This window comes from Triturus cristatus, chromosome 1_1 (assembly GCF_964204655.1).
Source record: "Triturus cristatus chromosome 1_1, aTriCri1.1, whole genome shotgun sequence".
In the NCBI taxonomy this organism is placed as follows: Eukaryota; Metazoa; Chordata; class Amphibia; order Caudata; family Salamandridae; genus Triturus; species Triturus cristatus.
In genome coordinates, this window is record NC_140579.1 from 106284215 (window position 1) to 106301591 (window position 17377).

Here is a 17377-nt window from a genome sequence, read left to right on the forward strand (position 1 = left end):
GAGTGAAAAAAAAAACAGTCAGTCTTGTTGATGTTTGGTGAATATGGCAAGTGGTTAAGTCAAGGGATTATACTGTCCAAGGGATAGAGGTAAAAACTTTCCACATTTAGTTCAATCACAAGAGTGTGATTAATTTAAATTTGTCTTGGAAATTGAGAGTGATAAGGTAAATTAGGCATTAGCGTGAAGGAGTTCTTTGACATCCACTGCTGTCGTTTCATGAGACAGGACCACAGAACCAGGATGTTTTTGATGGATGCGCTATTTAAATAATTTCCCTATTGTCTAGATACTGGTGAATGTTAACTTCAGAGTCCTTCATTAGAAAGTAAATCGGTCTGAGATAAATTAGATATCACCAGAGCCAAAACTGAGCTTTGAGTAACACCACGCATCATTGGTGATCTGTTTGAGATGCAGGATTCAGTCTTCACAATGTGGATGTGGTAGAAGAGCCAACTTAGCATTTGATTCCCGAAAGCCTGTGACTTAATCAAAAGGCCAATGTAGAAAGTCTGCTAGTTGCACACACATTAAAATGTAAATACAAAATGCGGCAATGTAAAGTCTAGCATAATCTTGAGTTTTTCTTCTTTCTCTGAGTCCACTTAATTTGCTCTGCCTTCAGAAAGAAGACAGCTGACTGTTTCATCCAATCTGGACTTTTAAAGGGCTGTAAAATGTATTTGCTGTCAATCAATGCAGTTGAAATGTACCTACTAACAATATAAAAACAGCAAAAATGGGAACCAGCTTAATTTCAGATACACCCATAACAAAGAACACACAGTTGTCCTGTGTGAAGACATGCCTTCTTTTGCATGAACACCCCCAAACATTTTGCATGCTGGTTTTTCACTCTGAAAGTGCCTTATGACCTGCTAACCAGCCCCCAATGCTAGTGCTCTAATCCTTAAATATATGTGCAGTTGAGTTACCCCCTATTGGTATAAGTTATCTTACTTATAAGTTCCTAGCATATGGCACTATAGGTACCTAGGACCTTTAAGTTAAATATCACTCATGGACTGATGCACTTGTTCTGCCGCTACAACAATGACAGAGAAAAACATGATTCCTAGACTGCCATTGCAGACTGGCAGAGCGGTTTGCAAACTGCTAACTCTACTTTCCAATTACAATCTGTGCCAAAGTCCAAACCTGCCCTGTTAATATTCATAAGTCCCCCCCCCCCCCCCCCAAGGTAGGCCTAAAGACCCCTAAAGGTAGGGTGCATTATATTAGAAGGAAGGATGTGTTTTTATGTTTTACATGTCGTAATGGTTAAAATCCCCACATTGATGTTTTTATTGTGGTATGCCTAGTAGCCACATTGGCTACTATGAAGTTTCACACTGACAACGCAGCAGTGATAACTTCTGAATGGCACTACCAAAATGTATACATGGAGGTATCAAAAGAATTATCACATTATACCGGACTGGTAGCCCAAGTTGAAATTAATGTAACTATTTTACAAAAGGCAACTTTACACAGTTGCCACCTCTTTGCTCAACTTTTCTAGTACCCATTTTCTGTTGCAAACAGCAGCTTCCCCCGAAACAGCCTGTTGCCCTCCTAGGGAGACTTGTGAGCAACTTTCAGGAAGAGGTACAAAACGCCTGCCGAGAGAGGAGGTGTGGCCTCCTGCTGGCAGGATGACCAGAGGGGGTCGGAGCCGCCTTTGAAGGGCAGATTTGGGGTCACACTAGTGAAGGGCTCACTCTTTGTTTAGGCAGACAGACTGGCATCCCAAGCAAGAAGGGAATAACTTTTTCAAACTAATTTTCCAAGGGGAGTGTAGTGCCAGGCATCCACACCTATGGGATGGACTAGGGAGATCCACACACTGAGAAAGGTCTGGTCATGTTGGGAGTGGGCAGAATAATGCACTCTGGGATAGGTACAGGAGTGTAGCTTCGTCAGTAAGTTTGGGGGCGATGTGAGCTTCAGATTTTCCAACAAGTGTAAGTAAGGTGTGAGGTCTAGCTCCCCCACCAGGTCCTGCATGGTATTATTTTCACTAATAGCTGGGTTTCTTTGAAACATTCTAACCTGACAGTTCTAACCCTCTACCCTTGACAATAGTAACTTTTATTTTTCTAAAATTCTAAAGGGACTTGAGCAAGGCCCTGACAAGACTTTTAGTATTTTGGTAAGACCAATCAGAATTCTAAAGGCAATTTTAAGAGTTCTGTTGTGTGATCAGATGGTAATCAACTAGTCCAACAAATGCAAGTTTGTATCCCACCGCTGCCGCCAATGTAAGAAAGTGGCTCTGTATATACTGTTCCCAAATAGGTACAGTGTGCACAGAGTTCACAGTCCCTAGAGGTTTAGCAGAGGCTAAAGTTAGATATAACCTTACTCTCTAAAGTGGTAGCTTAGTCGAGCAGTAAGGCAGTATCCGAGGACAGTGTAAAGCATTTGTTGCACACACTCAGTCAGCAAATGGTCTCACACACTCAAGAACTGAACTCTAGGCCAATGGTTTTGTATAAATATATATGGTTGTTTTATTTTAGAACCAACAATAGATTTCAAAATATACTTTCTCTGAATGAGAGGCTTTAGATAAATATTTTCAAGATGCAATAGGCTTTTGAATGCAATAGACACAGTTGTTGCAATAGGCAACACAATTTCAAACACAATAATACATTGAGCTCAATGGGAATTTCTAGTTAAATGCAATTAGCTACTTTAAGGATTACTTTTCTAACCACAGGGCTGGATCCTGGATTCAGTCCTGGGACATTTCCTGTAAACAATTGAGTAAAAGCGTTTTAGTTACAGTTGTGATTTTTAAGCAATATTTTTGTATTTTAAATGTTGACACTTCGAAACCTTTTTCACATAGCATCACCAATGTTCTCCTATGGTAGGAAATTTAATTAGCAGGTGAGTGGGGTTATTGTTACTTTTTCTAACTCCGTGTTGGATCCTGGATCCAGCACTGGGGCATCTCCTGTAAACAGTTGAAAGAATGCGTTTAGGTTATACAGGCGATTTTTAACGAATATTTGTAAGTTTGCAAAATTGACACTTAGAAACGTTTTCAGCAAAAACCAGGCAATGTTATCCTATGGAAGGAAATTCAAATTACAGGTAAAGTATGTTCTTGTTACTTTTGTAATCCAGTGCTGGGCTCCTAGGTTCAGCACTGGGACATCTATCTAAAACAGGTAAGCAATTACGTTTTCACAGTTGGTGCGATTTTTAAAGAATATTTGTAGTTTGCAAAAATCGACACTTAAAAGAAATTTCACAGAAAAACAGTCAATGGTTTCCTATGGAAGAAAATTGGGTTAACGGTAAGTATGGTTGTAATTACTTTTCAGGGTCAGTGCTGGGCACCAAGATCCAGCACTGGGATCTCTCCTGATAGCAGGTGAGTATTTTCGTTTTCGTTACTCGGTTGATTTTAGGTGAATATTTGAAAGTTTAGAAACTCCACACTTTCTAAGTTAAACCATTCAATGTTACCCTATGGAAGAAAAGAGAGTTATCGGCTTCTGGGTAAGTGCTCAGACTGGCAGAGTTAAGGTTCTGGGCATAGACTCAGGGGTCTCCCAGGGTCAGGTAACTACAGTTGTTACACCCTCAGCGGCACAGGGGCTGCCGGGTACAGAGTGAGTTAGGCCCAATGTTATCCTATGGGAGGCAGGGGGCCCTTGGTTGGTGGCTGCTGGCTAGCAGGCCACGCGGCAGTGGGAGCTGAGTTCCTGGTCACTCGCTCAGGGCAAATGGGGAAGTAGAGTAGAGTAGAGATTGCACTGCCAGGGACACTCGGGCGGCTGGGTGCAGGGTGCTTTTGAGCCGTCGAGCGCTCAATGGATTGCAGTGGAGAAGCTAAAAAATAAACAAAGGCTGCAAGCTTGGGGACGAAGATACTTCAGGTGTGACTACCACTTCGAGACGTAAGTTGGGTAGTTGGAGGATAGGTAGGCACCCAGGAGTTTGACACAGGGGGCCGCAGGGCGCCGGGTGCAGGGGTGCCTTTTGGTGTCGGGAAATCTTACCCTCTGCTGGTCGCGGTTGGAGGGGTCCCTAGTTCTGAGGCTGCAGGCGTCAGGAGCGTCCTTGGGTGCTGGATTCGGGGTCACAGTTCCCGGGGGGACGTCCTTGGGGCCTTTGTCCACTCCAGCACAGGCCAGGCTTGGCTGGTGCAGAGTGTGCAGGGTTCGCGGTTCCTGGCTGATGCCAGGGGTCAGTTACTTGCTTTGAGCAGTACCACTGCTCGTGGGAGTCCCAGTTGCTTAGAGTCACAAGGTAGCCAGGTCCTCCGGAGTTTGTGAGGTTGCTGGCCACTGGAGATGCCGGGGTTTAGCAGAAGTAGGTTCGAGGGTCGACAGGCCGGTAGGGTTGGGGCCAAAGCAGTTGGTGTCTTCCTCTTGTGAGCAGCTGCACGGCAGGTCTTCTTGTCTCTTGATCTTCTTTGCTGTTTCGGAATCTGGATCTAAGGAAGGAAGGTTCAGGGTGCCCCTAAATACTAAATTTAGGGGCGTTACAGATAGGTAAAGGGCAGAGACCACTGGGTCCCTGCCCTGGGGTGGGTACGCCCCCTGTCCTGCCATTCTCCTGTGGGAGGGGGGCAGTAGCCTAGTCCTGATTGGACAGGGCTTCCCATCTTCAAGATGGCGAAAGCCCGGAAATGTGCTTCACCTCGCCTCCCCCACCTGAGGGGTGGGGTTGGCAGAGGCTGGCACACCCCCTGTCCTTCCTTGGGGTTTCCGGCCAGTCTTCCCACCAAAGTGGGGGTCAGAACCGGTAGGGGCCAGTTGCTGAGTACAGCAAGTGGCTTGGAAAAGCTCACAAAGGTGGCATGCCTTTGAAGCTTCCCCTGCCCATCCTGGGGGAGGAGACCTAGCACCTCGCCCAGGATGTGCACTGTTGCAGGCCCAGGAGAGCGGATGGCTCTCTACCCAGGGGTCCAGCAACATGTCTGCTGTGTGGCAGCTTTTAGGTTCAGGGGGCATCTCTAAGATGCCCTCTGTCGTACATTGTACATTAAATCTCACACTGGCATCAGTGCAGGTTTAATGTGCTGAGAAGTTTGATACCAAACTTCTCAGTTTTCAGTGGAGTCAGCATGGTGCTGTGGAGTTCGACAATCTCCCAGCACCATATACTCTTAAGTGGCAGCACTGCACTTACAGTGCCAGGAATGGACCTGGGTACTGTAGGGGCACAGGGCTCATGCACCTGTACCCACACCACTGTCATAGGGCACCCAGCTAGAGGGGTGGCTGATGTAAGCCAGGGCAGTGTGTGTTTGGGGCATGGCACACAGAGATGTGTGCCATGTCGACTCTGTTTTGTTCTGTACCCAGACACTCAGCCTGCAAGGGCAGTGTGTGGGTGCCAGGGTACAGGGCCTCTAAGGGTGGCACAATAAGTGCTGCAACCCTTAGGGGCCTTCCCTGGTCACAAGGCCCTGGGTACGTAGTGTACCAGTTACCAGGGGCTGACATGTGGCCAGAGTTTGCCAATTTGGGGTTTAGGTTTCAGCACCGTTTTAGGGAAGGAACATAGGCCCTGGGTACCTGATTGGCAGGAGCCCAGGGCACTCAGTCAAAGTACGTTCAGCAATTCAGCAAAAAGTGGGGGCATATCATGCAAGAAAGATGGCACTTTCTCACATAGTGCTGGCATATAATGTTAATACACACCATACCACAAGCAGGGCACATGAGAGGGGCTAAAGGGGCCGTGGAAAGGGAGGCAAATGTGTATTGGTAGAGGTCTCCAGTGAAAGAAAACACAACATTTTGTAAAATAACCAACATTTTTGAAGACTTTCAAAACCTATACTGGAGAGAGTGTGTGTTTTTGTCTTTGTGTGTGTGTGTGTGTGTGTGTGTGTGTGTGTATGTAAAAATTCCTTTTGAAATCCAACAGACTCCTCACCATACCCGACTGAAAGCAAAAGCATCTGCCCAACTGTTAACCTGAAAATACATGTATTAGGGGGGGGTTTACCTCGCCCCTAAAGCTATGCCCCTGGATAGATAAATGCCTCGCTTCCCAGGAAGTAGTCCCCAATTGGGTAGGATAGCCTGTTGGCTAGTTAGTCGCCCCCTCCCACAAGCTTGTAACTGGCGTAATAGTGCACCTCTGGCACCCTCACTCCAGATTAGTGCTGCAATCAAAGACTACAGAAGGACTGAATCTGCTGAGTCGCTAGAATGCACAAAGGGAGGTTGCACCAAGACAGGACTGCATCCTAGCAGTCGCAAAGAGGACATGACAGACAGATGTACCCCGGCACTCCACAATATTACTACAACATTGATTTTTTTAAATTGAAACCCAAGATCTATGTGTTCTATCGATCACTCAAATCACAGGAATTGACAATATTTGGGTTACTAAGGAGGGAAATAAGGGTAAAACAGCCAGAGAGCTCTATATCAATTATTCTCTCAGCTATTTTGAAGTAAAAAAATGGCAAACCGGCATCGATTTTAGAAATAGAAAAGAGACTAAGCCCATGTTGGATGCATGGCTGCCATTTTCGAGTACCAAACAGGCATCAATTTCAGAAATAGAAAAGAGACTAGTAAGTCCATGATGGATGCATGGCGGCAATTTTGGAGTGGGTCCCCATGCTTAGTAGTTACTATGGGGAACTTAAGCGTACCAGTAAGGAGGGATATAAGTATAAAGTTGCCAGAGAGATCTTCATCCATTATTCTTTCAGTTATTTTGACGTATGAGACTCAAGAAAATAAAAGTGACCACAGGAAGCGTGAGAAGTAGTAAAAGAGGAACACTGGTGCATACTGGGAGATTGAGTCCTGACCTGTGAATTGTTGCCAGAGTGGACTCTAAACCCGTCTCTTGCACCGCTGAAGAAACCCCCAAGAGAACCGCTGTTGCTGTAAAGCCATTTAACCAGTTCCAACTTGTCCTGCTCTGACCCTACATCGCAGAAGACCAAGTACTGATGCTAGAGGTGACCACCAATGCTTGGACGCAAGGACTGGCCCCCACAGGACTGTGCTCACCTCACAGCATCTGTCACAGCAACCGCATCTTCAGGATTAAGTATCCCTTATGTAATTACCACTTCCATTGATTTTTCTGATGGTTTGAATTAAAGATACTAAAATGGATTAGAGACTGTTAAACACAACAGGTAACTATCCCTCTGGTCCTGTTGGGTCACCCAGACCGGCTCCCTATCGGATTTGGTCAACAAAGTACCTGCCAAGGGCATTTCCAGCCGTTATGCTTGTTACACACCCTAAACCGCTATCGCAGTAGATTACAACGATTTATTGCATTTTTTATATACCGCGATTTATGAAAGTGCCCCTTTTTAACATGGTCATCCCCACTGATTGGCTGGTATTTGATGGGATTTCGACTGGAAGTGCACTGAGTCCCTGCTAATCGTGTCCCCAGTGCCAACTCTCTTTGCCAAAACTGTACAATTGTTTCCTCCAATTGGCAATACCTTTAGCACTCTCTGTAAGTCTCCAGTAAAGGGTACCCCTGGTACCTACGGCCTGAGGTTCTAAAGAGGGTCTCTAAGGGCTGCAGCATTAATTGCGACACCCTAAGAGAGCCCTCACCAAACACATGCAAGACTGCCACTGTAGGGTGCGTGTTTTGGTGCAGTCCTAAATGAAAATACAACTTGACACTTAACCCTGTGTGCCATGTCTCCTAACACAACTGCATATAGTATTTGTAAGTTAGTCCCTACAGCAAGCATTACAGCCCTAAGTCAGGGTGCATTATATTATATTTGAGCACGTCTGCCTGAGCAGAAATGCTCTTGTACTGGTAAGTTCCATTACTGCCAGTGCAAGTGAACAAGGAAGCCATTTTAAAACCTGTGCTGGACACTAGTGAAAATGAGTTCCCCCAGCTCCATAATAGCTTCACTGAAATTAGGGATGTTTGGTATCAAACATCTCGTATTGATAAACCCACACTGATTTCAGTGGTGGATTTATTAATACTTGCATACTGGTGTGTTGGCTGACTGGTTTCTGCCAGCCTGCCACCAGTTACGAGTGCGTGCCCTCCAAGAGTGAGAGCCTTCTCTCTCAGGAGTCAGAAACAAAGCCTGCTCTGGAAGAGGGTGATATAACCCCCTCCCACATGATGACCTGCTGATTAGCATTCCAAGGCAGGGGCGCTTCAAAGAAGCTACAACCTTTGAAATGCGAGTCTGGCTTCCCTCACAGAAGAGAAAGCCTACTCTGTCAAGGGCCCTTTGGCACCTGGACAGGTGGGAAAAATTAGCAAGTCGGGTAGGCGTGCCCACCCCCCGGATAATTCCCACTGTCCCCCCCCTCACCATCCACCCCACCTAAGGTGGCCTAATATGAGGTGGACATGTCTTTTCACAGTTGGCCATCTTTGTGTTGGCATACTTGAGTGATGTCACTGACCATGTAATGAGTGATGTAATATGTGACGTCATCCGCAGTGCATTGCGGGCGCGCAAGTTATAGTTAGCTGAACTAACTATAACGGGGGAATTTCAATGGTTTTGTACGAGTGAAAAGTCCAGCTAACTATAACGCCCCTGAAACCTATGGTTTTTTCAGTGAATTTCAAAGGTTTTTTAAATGCTAATTTCCAACTATGCCTACAGAGATAGGACATGTGAAGAAAGAAGAAAAAACGCACAGAAAGAAAAAAAAGAAATGCAGAAAGAAGCAACAGAAGTCCTCAAAGACGAAGAAAAGTGCAGGAAGAAGGATAGTATGCAGAAAGAACAAACAAAAGCGCAGAAAGAAGCCTTGTTGCAAAATCATCCTGTACCCTCAACTTTTTCAGACGGATACTGGTGGTAACTGAGTCTGACTAACCAGTCCTAGAGCCAGTGCTATGTTAAAAGACACTCAGAATACAGTGAAAACACCTACATACACTAGGGAACACTATGCGTTGGGGTCCCCCTGTGATCAGCATGACCTCCTCTGTAAGCCCCTAGTATATAATGGGGCAGGGGATTAAAACTACCTCTTAAAACGCGCCACAGGGCGTGTTTGCACACGTCACCTCAGGCCCCGTCCCCTCACTTCCCCACTGTGTAAACACGCCCTATGGCCGTTTTAAGTTGGGAGATTAAGTCCCCTTGAATCCTGAGGGTCCAATTAGACCACTAGGTACCTCCAGTAAGCGCCACAGAGCTGCGTTGCAGAGAGATGTAAAAAGGGGCACGGCCTAGACCACCTCTCTGCAACGCAGCAGAGTGGTGCTTACTGGAAGCACCTGGTGGGCTAGTTGCCCCCCAGGGTCCCTCAGGATTGAAGGGGAATTATTTCCCCAACTTAAAACGTGCCACAGGGCTTGTTTGCACACGTTAACTCAGGCCCCGTCCCCTCACCACTGTGTAAACACGCCCTGTGGCCGTTTTAGTTGGGAGATTAAGTTCATTTGAATCCTGAGGGTCCCTAGGGTCCAACTAGCCCACTAGGTACCTCCAGTATGCGCCACAGAGCTGCGTTGCAGAGAGGTGTAAAAAGTGGCATGGCCTGGACCACCTCTCTGCAACGCAGCTCAGTGGCGCTTACTGGAAGCACCTGGTGGGCTAGTTAATTCCCCTTCAATCCTGAGGGCCCTTGGGGGCTATTTCCCCAACTTGAAACGCGCCACAGGGCTTGTTTGCACACGTTAACTCAGGCCCCGTCCCCTCCCTTCACCACTGTGTAAACACGCCCTGTGGCTGTTTTTAGTTGGGAGATTAAGTCCCCTTGAATCCTGAGGATCCCTAGGGGCAAAATAGCCCACTAGGTACGTCCCAGTAAGCGCCATTGCAGAGAGGTGTAAAAAGGGGCACGGCCTGCACCACCTCTCTGCAACACAGAGCAGTGGCACTTACTGGAAGCACCTGGTGGGCTAGTTGGCCACCAGGGTCCCTCAGGATTGAAAGGGAATTATTTCCCCAACTTAAAACGCGCCACAGGGCGTGTTTGCACACGTTACCTCAGGCCCCGTCCCCTCCCTTCACCACTGTGTAAACGCGCCCTGTGGCCGTTCTAAGTTGAGAGATTAAGTCCCCTTGAATCCTAAGGGTCCCTAGGGTCAAACTAGCCCAATAGGTACCTCCAGTAAGCGCCACAGAGCTGCGTTGCATAGAGGTGTAAAAAGGGGCGTGGCCTCAGAACACCTGTCTGCAACGCAGCTCCCTGGCGTACACTGGAGATACCTGTTGGGCTAGTTGGCCCTCAGGGACCCTCAGTATTGAAGGGGAATTAATTCCCCAACTTACAACTGGCCAGGGGGCGCGTTAGCAGAGTGCTGCAAGGAGGGGGCGTGGCCTCCAGCGCGATGCCGGTCATTTATTTAATTTTTTTAAGAAGGAGGGCTGTGTGACCCCCCCCCCCCCCTTCTTTTTCTAATTTACTGGCCCTGGGGACCCCATCCCCCAGGGCCTGCACCCTAATTTTGTTTTGTTGAAAACAATAAATTTGGCCCTCCCAAGGCCTTAATCGCCCCCGGGGACCCCAACCCCCGGGTCATGGCCTTTTTTTTAATTTAAATTCTTTAGGAGGGGGCTGCGTTGCCCCCCTCCTCAGGCCACTTATGGCTCCGGGGACCCCATCCCCCGGGGCCGGGCTTTGTTTTTTATTATTTTAAAAATATATATATTTATAGAAACACCTAGGACATGCTGGACAAACCGTATGTACCCATCACCATGACAATTTGCGTGATATTCATTAAAAGGCGACTATGCATAGAATGAATCCACATGGAATGTATTTACACCGCTAGTGAAGCTCTGACGTGTCTGACGCCCTACCGTGCCTAATCCCGGCGCCCCCGCCGGTGGGTACTCTCCAAGTAGAAACCTTGTCGTTTATTTATACAAGCATGGGTAGCTATTGACGGGCACATTTAATATACACGCACACCAAGCCATTCAAAGGGGATTCGACAAATCAGTTCCTTTTTATTTGAAATTATTTTCTCAGTTTTTCTTCTTATACATTGTTAATTCATTCATATAGTCATGAGTCTCCAATGTATTTCGTTACTTGCTCTTCATCAGGGAGCAATTCTACAATAAAGACATTATGCACTGTTTATGTCACTTTGTACTTGCATTCAATCAAACTGTGCATTGTGTACATTTGGTGAGTGAAAAAATGCCCTCGTGTTTATAAACTCATGTGCCCATTCTTACTGTGCTTAGTGTGCACGCGGTGAATATGACGTGTGTGTACCCAACTCGCCCATCTTGAAAAATTGGGCTACAAATTTAAACTTTATACTCACAAGTGTGTTGCGTGTTTGTTCGAATATTCTCGGCTAAAAGTTATCTGTGTAAATGAACAAAAACCATGATCCTCATTAGAAGGATATTGGTGTTCAAAACATTGTCGCGTCCGATTTTTAAATAAAGTTCTACTGCTCGCGCTAACACTGGTCAAGTTGCAGACAAGGTAAGATTTTGTATGGAAATTCAAGATAGATTGTGTTAGCATAGTCAATGTGAAATGGAATGCTAGCCTTTACTACTGGTATTTGCAAAGAGGAATTTCTTTTTGTTTTGTTTAATTTTAAGCAAAGGTAGGCACAACTGCTGTGGGCCACATTCCTAGATTAGGCTGTCCAGTAGAACGAAATTCTGCATCATATGTGGCTGTCAATTAAATCTGGACATAAGGCATTCCCTGACTAATAAAGTGGAAGTTTAGGAAACAGTGTTTTCTGTATGGTCACCTCAGATTTTTTGCCTTTTGCTGAACCCTATGCAAAAAATAAAGTGTGTGTGCTCCCCTTTAAATATCGTTGAAGTGGCATATTCCTAATTGGCAAATTAACCATGCCATTAAATCCCACATATATTGTACAAAGTGTACCCATGGCCTGGACGTTAACCAGTGGATGGCAGCATCACGAGTGCCATCCACTTCAGTTGTAGTACAAAAAATGGCATTAGTCCTTCTTTGTGTAGCCTGACTAATCGTGTAAAAACTGCAATTCGACCTCTGAAAATAACTCCTTTTAACCGGTCAAAACCTCCCTTTTAAATATTAAGACACCCCCTATGTAAGCATTTTATTCCATGAAGCAACATGCATGGTATTCATAAGTAGGACATGTAGAAATGTGAAGTTAGCATATGCATGCAGTGACTAGCACCCAAAAGCTACAATTTACTTGCTGTCCTGTGTAGAAAACCAGATTACAGATTACGATCCTAATACTGTATCTGGGGAATGGGACACGCTAAACAAAATAATTAAACTACAATTTGTAATAGTTATTAAACATCCAATTCAATATTGAAGTTTAATTTTTAATTAATATTAATGAAAAACAACCTTTAGAAAGTCAACTTTTTCCTGCCTAAGTTTCTTCGAGGCATTTGTTCTCCAACTTCTCCTAGCGAGTGATCAACATTTGAATAAGTTGGGAAAAGTTATGAAATTCCTCCCACGATCTACACAATGGATCATTGTGATTGATTAAAAGGTGGACCTGAATGGGCAGGGGATAGCTCATCTGAGCCTCAGAGAATTTGAAGGTTGGTGGCTGTGAGCATCATTTTTTTAACTTCATGTCAAATCCTGCTTGACAGGTCTGTTGGGTTCACAAATACCACTTGGGGGGCTCTTGAAAGGAAGAGAACAGGTTGCCAAGACACTTCTTGCGTATCCTCGGTCTAGTTGATGTTTGTCCTACCAGTTGCCTGTCTCTGGGTTTATTAGGGGTATAGTGGCTGCTTCAAACTGCATTTTGGTGGGATATGTATGTGAGAAGACACTAGGGCTACCATAGTACTCCCTGCCCCAACACACACCCACACCCATCCCTCACTGCCACGTTTAGTGGAACTTTTGACCCAATGGTTAGGATGGGTCCAGGAGTCTTTCCCACCCACTAGCTGGTTCAATCTCTAGGCTTCCACTTCAGAACACCCCTGGCCTGAGTAAGAACAGAAGAGACTTACCTCATTTCTATGTCCTGAGAGGACCCCCAAAGGACAGGACCTGCTCTTTTTGTTCTCTGGACTAAGAAGTAAATTCCAAGGGTCATAAGGATGACCTCCTGATCTGAAAGAAACACGTTAGTGAGATTCCTCACCTTAGAATATCCCCAGGCGTCAGACTGGATCCGGAAGATTTTTCGTCAGCAATACCCCTTGCGCGTCGCTAGGCGTCGTCTGCGGCTCCGCGTCCGTCGTCGGCGTCGTGCGCCGGGATGACGTCGTCGGAGTACTTAGACGCCGCCTTCGCGCGCTGACGTCAGTTCTTCTTTTTTCCGCGCCAGTACGCGCAGATCCGGGAGAGCTACCCCTTTAGTCAATTTTTGACTAACTTTTTGATCCTTTTTGATCCTGTCACTCGACACCGGTGCCGGTAGGATGCCTGGGTTTAAAGCCTGTACGGACTGTAACCGATTGATGTCGGTTACGGACCATCACCGCCGGTGCCTGTACTGCTTGGGCCTCGACCACGACGCGGAGTCGTGCTCGGACTGTAAGGCCCTGACCTCGAAGGCTAGACGGGAGCGGTCCCGTAAGCTTCTCGAGATTCGCCACTCGGCTCCGCGCGCCTCTCGATCCCGGTCCAGGAGGAGGTCCAAGGATCGGTCGCGGAGCCGCAGCCGACGTCACCATCGGTCGTCGGGATCCAAGTCTTTGGGTAAGTCGCAGCATTCCAAGAAGTCCAAGAGGCGACATCGCTCTTCGGGCTCCCCTCGCCGGTCGCGCGACTCGGCCGAGGGTCAGGGTGGTTCCACCCCCGCGGCTCCGGCGGAGCCGCAGGCGCCGCGCCCGTCCCCATACCCTCCGGTCCCTGGGACTAACGCGACGCCGGCGGAAGTCAGTGCCTTCCTCTCGGCCATGAGGAACCTGGCTCCGCCGTCGACGCCCGCTGGTGCGCCTTCGGGCCCCGCGGACCCGACTGGGCTGCCTTGCCTGCCGGTGGCTCCGGGCCCGGCGCCGTTGACGGCTCCGGCCTCGACGCCGCAAGCGCCCGAGGGACCCGTTCTCGAGTCCCCGTCGATGCCGGTCGACCTCGTAACGCCTCCTCCGCCGGCGTCGACTCCGCTCGACGTCGAGCCCCAGTTCAGTCCCACTCCGGGCCCGGCGCCGGTCCGGCGTCGATGGACGCCGAGATCGACGCCGCTAGAGACACACTATGTCTACCGCCCGGCTCCGTTACTTTCTCCTTTATACCAGGAGTCGGATGATGGGGACAACTGGGAGGGATCTGAGGATCCTATGGCCGCTCAGGCTCAACTGTCTCAGGACTGGGCAGATGAACTGGGGGAGGCCAGTGGCCTGGATACCTCTCCAGACACTGGATTTGTCTCTCCTCCGACTGTGGCTTCGGAGTAGGGCGCTGCTTTCTCTGTGGTGCTGCGCAAGGCGGCCGCAGCCCTTGGGCTCGAGCTGCCTGCCGTGGCTGTGAGGACTAACGTCCTTACCGAGGTGCTTCAGTCTGCAGCAAGCTCCACTGAGCCTCTGCTACAATTCAATGAGGCCCTCATTGACGTTCTACAGGGCACCTGGTCCAAGCCCTCCACAGTTCCTCCTGTGGACCGGAACGTCGCCAGGCGCCACCGCCCTGCTCCGGGCGACCCCAGTTTCCTGTCCCAACACCCTACCCCTGAGAGCCTGGTTATCCAGGCCTCCACCTCCCAATCCTCTTTCCCGACCGCCCCGCCGGACCGGGATTCCAAGAGACTAGAACAGTTTGGCAAGAAGCTGTTCTCTTCCCTTAGTTTGGGCCTGCGGTCTTTGAACACCGCTTGTCTCTTGGACCGTTATTCCCACTCTCTGTGGGATGCGGTGGAGGACGCGCTGCCCCTGTGTCCGGAGGAGGTCCGGACACGACTTACCCAGGCTTTGGCCGATGGGAGGGATGCCGCGCGACATGCTATACGTTGTGGGCTTGACACCACGGACTCGCTGGGTAGGGCCATTTCTACCACAGTGGCGCTTCGACGTCACGCCTGGCTGCGGTCCACGTCATTTTCAGGCGATGTCCAGAGCACTCTCATGGACATGCCGTTTGATGGCACTCGCCTGTTTGGCGAGAAAGCGGACAGTGCCCTGAACCGCTTTAAGGACTCCCGGGCTACGGCCAAGTCCTTGGGCCTCTCGGCCCCGCGGTCGCAATCTTCCGCTTTTCGCCCCTTTCGTGGCCAAGGAGGGGTGCCTCCTCACGTGCGCCTAGCCACCAGCCGCAGAACCAACCTGCGCGCGGACGTGGTTTCCGCCGAGGCGGATCTGGAGGACGACGAGGTCAGCCCACATCCACCCCGGCAGCATCCGCCTCAAAGCCTTCCTAGTCCGAGCTTTCAGGCCCATTCCACGCCAGTGGGCGGCAGAGTTCACCATCACCTGCTCCACTGGCGGTCCATCACATCGGACAGGTGGGTGCTGCAAATCGTCTGAAGGGGCTACTCCCTCCCCTTCGAGACGACCCCTCCAGCCATGCCACCGCAGCACCACCGTATCTCGGGGGATCATTTGAATCTCCTCCACGAGGAAGTTTCGGCCCTCTTGGCCAAGGGGGCCGTCGAGCGCGTTCCGAGTCCAGAAGTGGGTCGTGGTTGTTATTCCCACTACTTTCTGGTTCCCAAGAAGGGCAAAGGGGGCCTGCGCCCTATCTTGGACCTTCGGAACGTCAATGCCTTCCTCCGGAAGGAAAGGTTCAAGATGTTGACCTTGGCTCAGGTTCTAGCTGCCCTAGACCCCGGAGACTGGATGGTAGCGTTGGACTTGCAGGACGCATATTTCCACATCCGCGTCCTGCCGGCCCACCGGCGTTACCTGCGGTTCACGGTGGGCCAAGAGCACTTTCAGTTTACCGTGCTCCCCTTCGGCCTCACCAGTGCCCCTCGGGTGTTCACGAAAGTGATGGCGGTGGTCGCAGCTCATCTGCGCAGATCAGGGGTTCCAGTCTTCCCCTATCTCGACGACTGGTTGTTGAAGGCGGGCTCGCCCCAGGCAGTCGTCTCCCACCTCCAGACTACGGCGGATCTCCTGCATTTGCTGGGGTTTTCCATCAACGTGCTGAAGTCACACCTGAGTCCCTCTCAGAAGCTCCTTTTCATCGGAGCGGTTCTCGATTCGGCGCAGTTCCGGGTCTATCCGCCGGAACAGCGGGTCCGGGATATACAGGCCCTGATTCCCATCTTTCGGCCTCTATCCTGGGTTTCGGTCAGGCTAGTGTTGCGGCTTCTGGGGCTGATGGCCTCCTGCATCCTACTAGTGCATCACGCCAGGCGGCGCATGCGGGCTCTGCAGTGGGACCTGAAGTTTCAGTGGGCCCAGCATCACGGAAACCTGTCCGACCATGTCTTGATCTCGGAGGGCACTGCACAGCAGTTGCAGTGGTGGCTCACGGACCGCGATTGGGTCTTGGGTAGAAGCCTCTCCCTTCCCCAACCGGAGCATGTCGTAGTGACGGATGCGTCCCTCCTGGGATGGGGTGGCCATATGGGAGAGGCGGAGATCAGAGGCCTCTGGTCTCCGGCGGAGTCTCGTCTCCACATCAACCTGTTGGAGTCGAGAGCGATCCGACTTGCACTGAAAGCCTTCCTTCCCTCTGTCAGGGGAAGTGTCGTGCAGGTGTTCACGGACAACACCACCGCCATGTGGTATTGCAACAAGCAGGGCGGGGTGGGGTCGTGGACCCTTTGTCAGGAGGCTCTGCGCCTCTGGACATGGCTGGAACACCAGGGCGTCACCCTAGTGGTTCAACATCTGGCGGGCTCTCTGAACGCCAGAGCAGACGAACTCAGCCGCCGGTGCATGATGGATCACGAATGGCGTCTGAACTCCGAGGTGGCGCAAGGTCTCTTTCAGCAGTGGGGAGAGCCTTGGTTAGATCTATTCGCCACCGAAGAGAACGCGCAATGTCAGCAGTTCTGCGCGTTGGAATTTCCAAGGCGGCACTCGCTCGGCGACGCTTTTCGTCACGAGTGGAGTTGCGGTCTGTTGTACGCCTTTCCGCCTATACCACTTCTGCCCAGAGTGCTGAAGAAGATCAGGCACGACCGGGCCCAAGTCATCTTGGTGGCTCCGGATTGGGCACGAAGGTACTGGTATCCCGAGCTACTCAGTATGTTGACCGATCCTCCGATACGTCTGCCCCTTTAGGAGGATCTTCTGTCGCAGCAGCAGGGGACGGTCCTCCACCCGAACCTGTCCAGCCTCCACCTCCATGCGTGGAGATTGAGCGGCGGCAGTTGATGCCATTTGACTTGCCTCCTGAAGTCTGTGATATCATTCTGGCAGCCAGGCGTCCCTCCACAAAGACGGTATACGCCTGCCGGTGGAACAAATTTGTGGCATGGTGCACAGCAAAGGCTGTGGATCCCCTTTCCGCCCCTCTTTCTGAGGTTCTCCTCTTTCTTCTTTCTTTGGCCCGGCAGGGCTCTGCCC

At 49.7% G+C, this 17377-nt stretch overlaps 1 protein-coding gene across 4 annotated transcripts in view; it reads left to right on the top strand.

The window, feature by feature from the left end:
* LOC146869663 (zinc finger CCCH domain-containing protein 11A-like) overlaps window positions 1-17377 on the top strand; it is a 216049-nt gene that overhangs the window by 69303 nt on the left and 129369 nt on the right. The window lies entirely within an intron of this gene.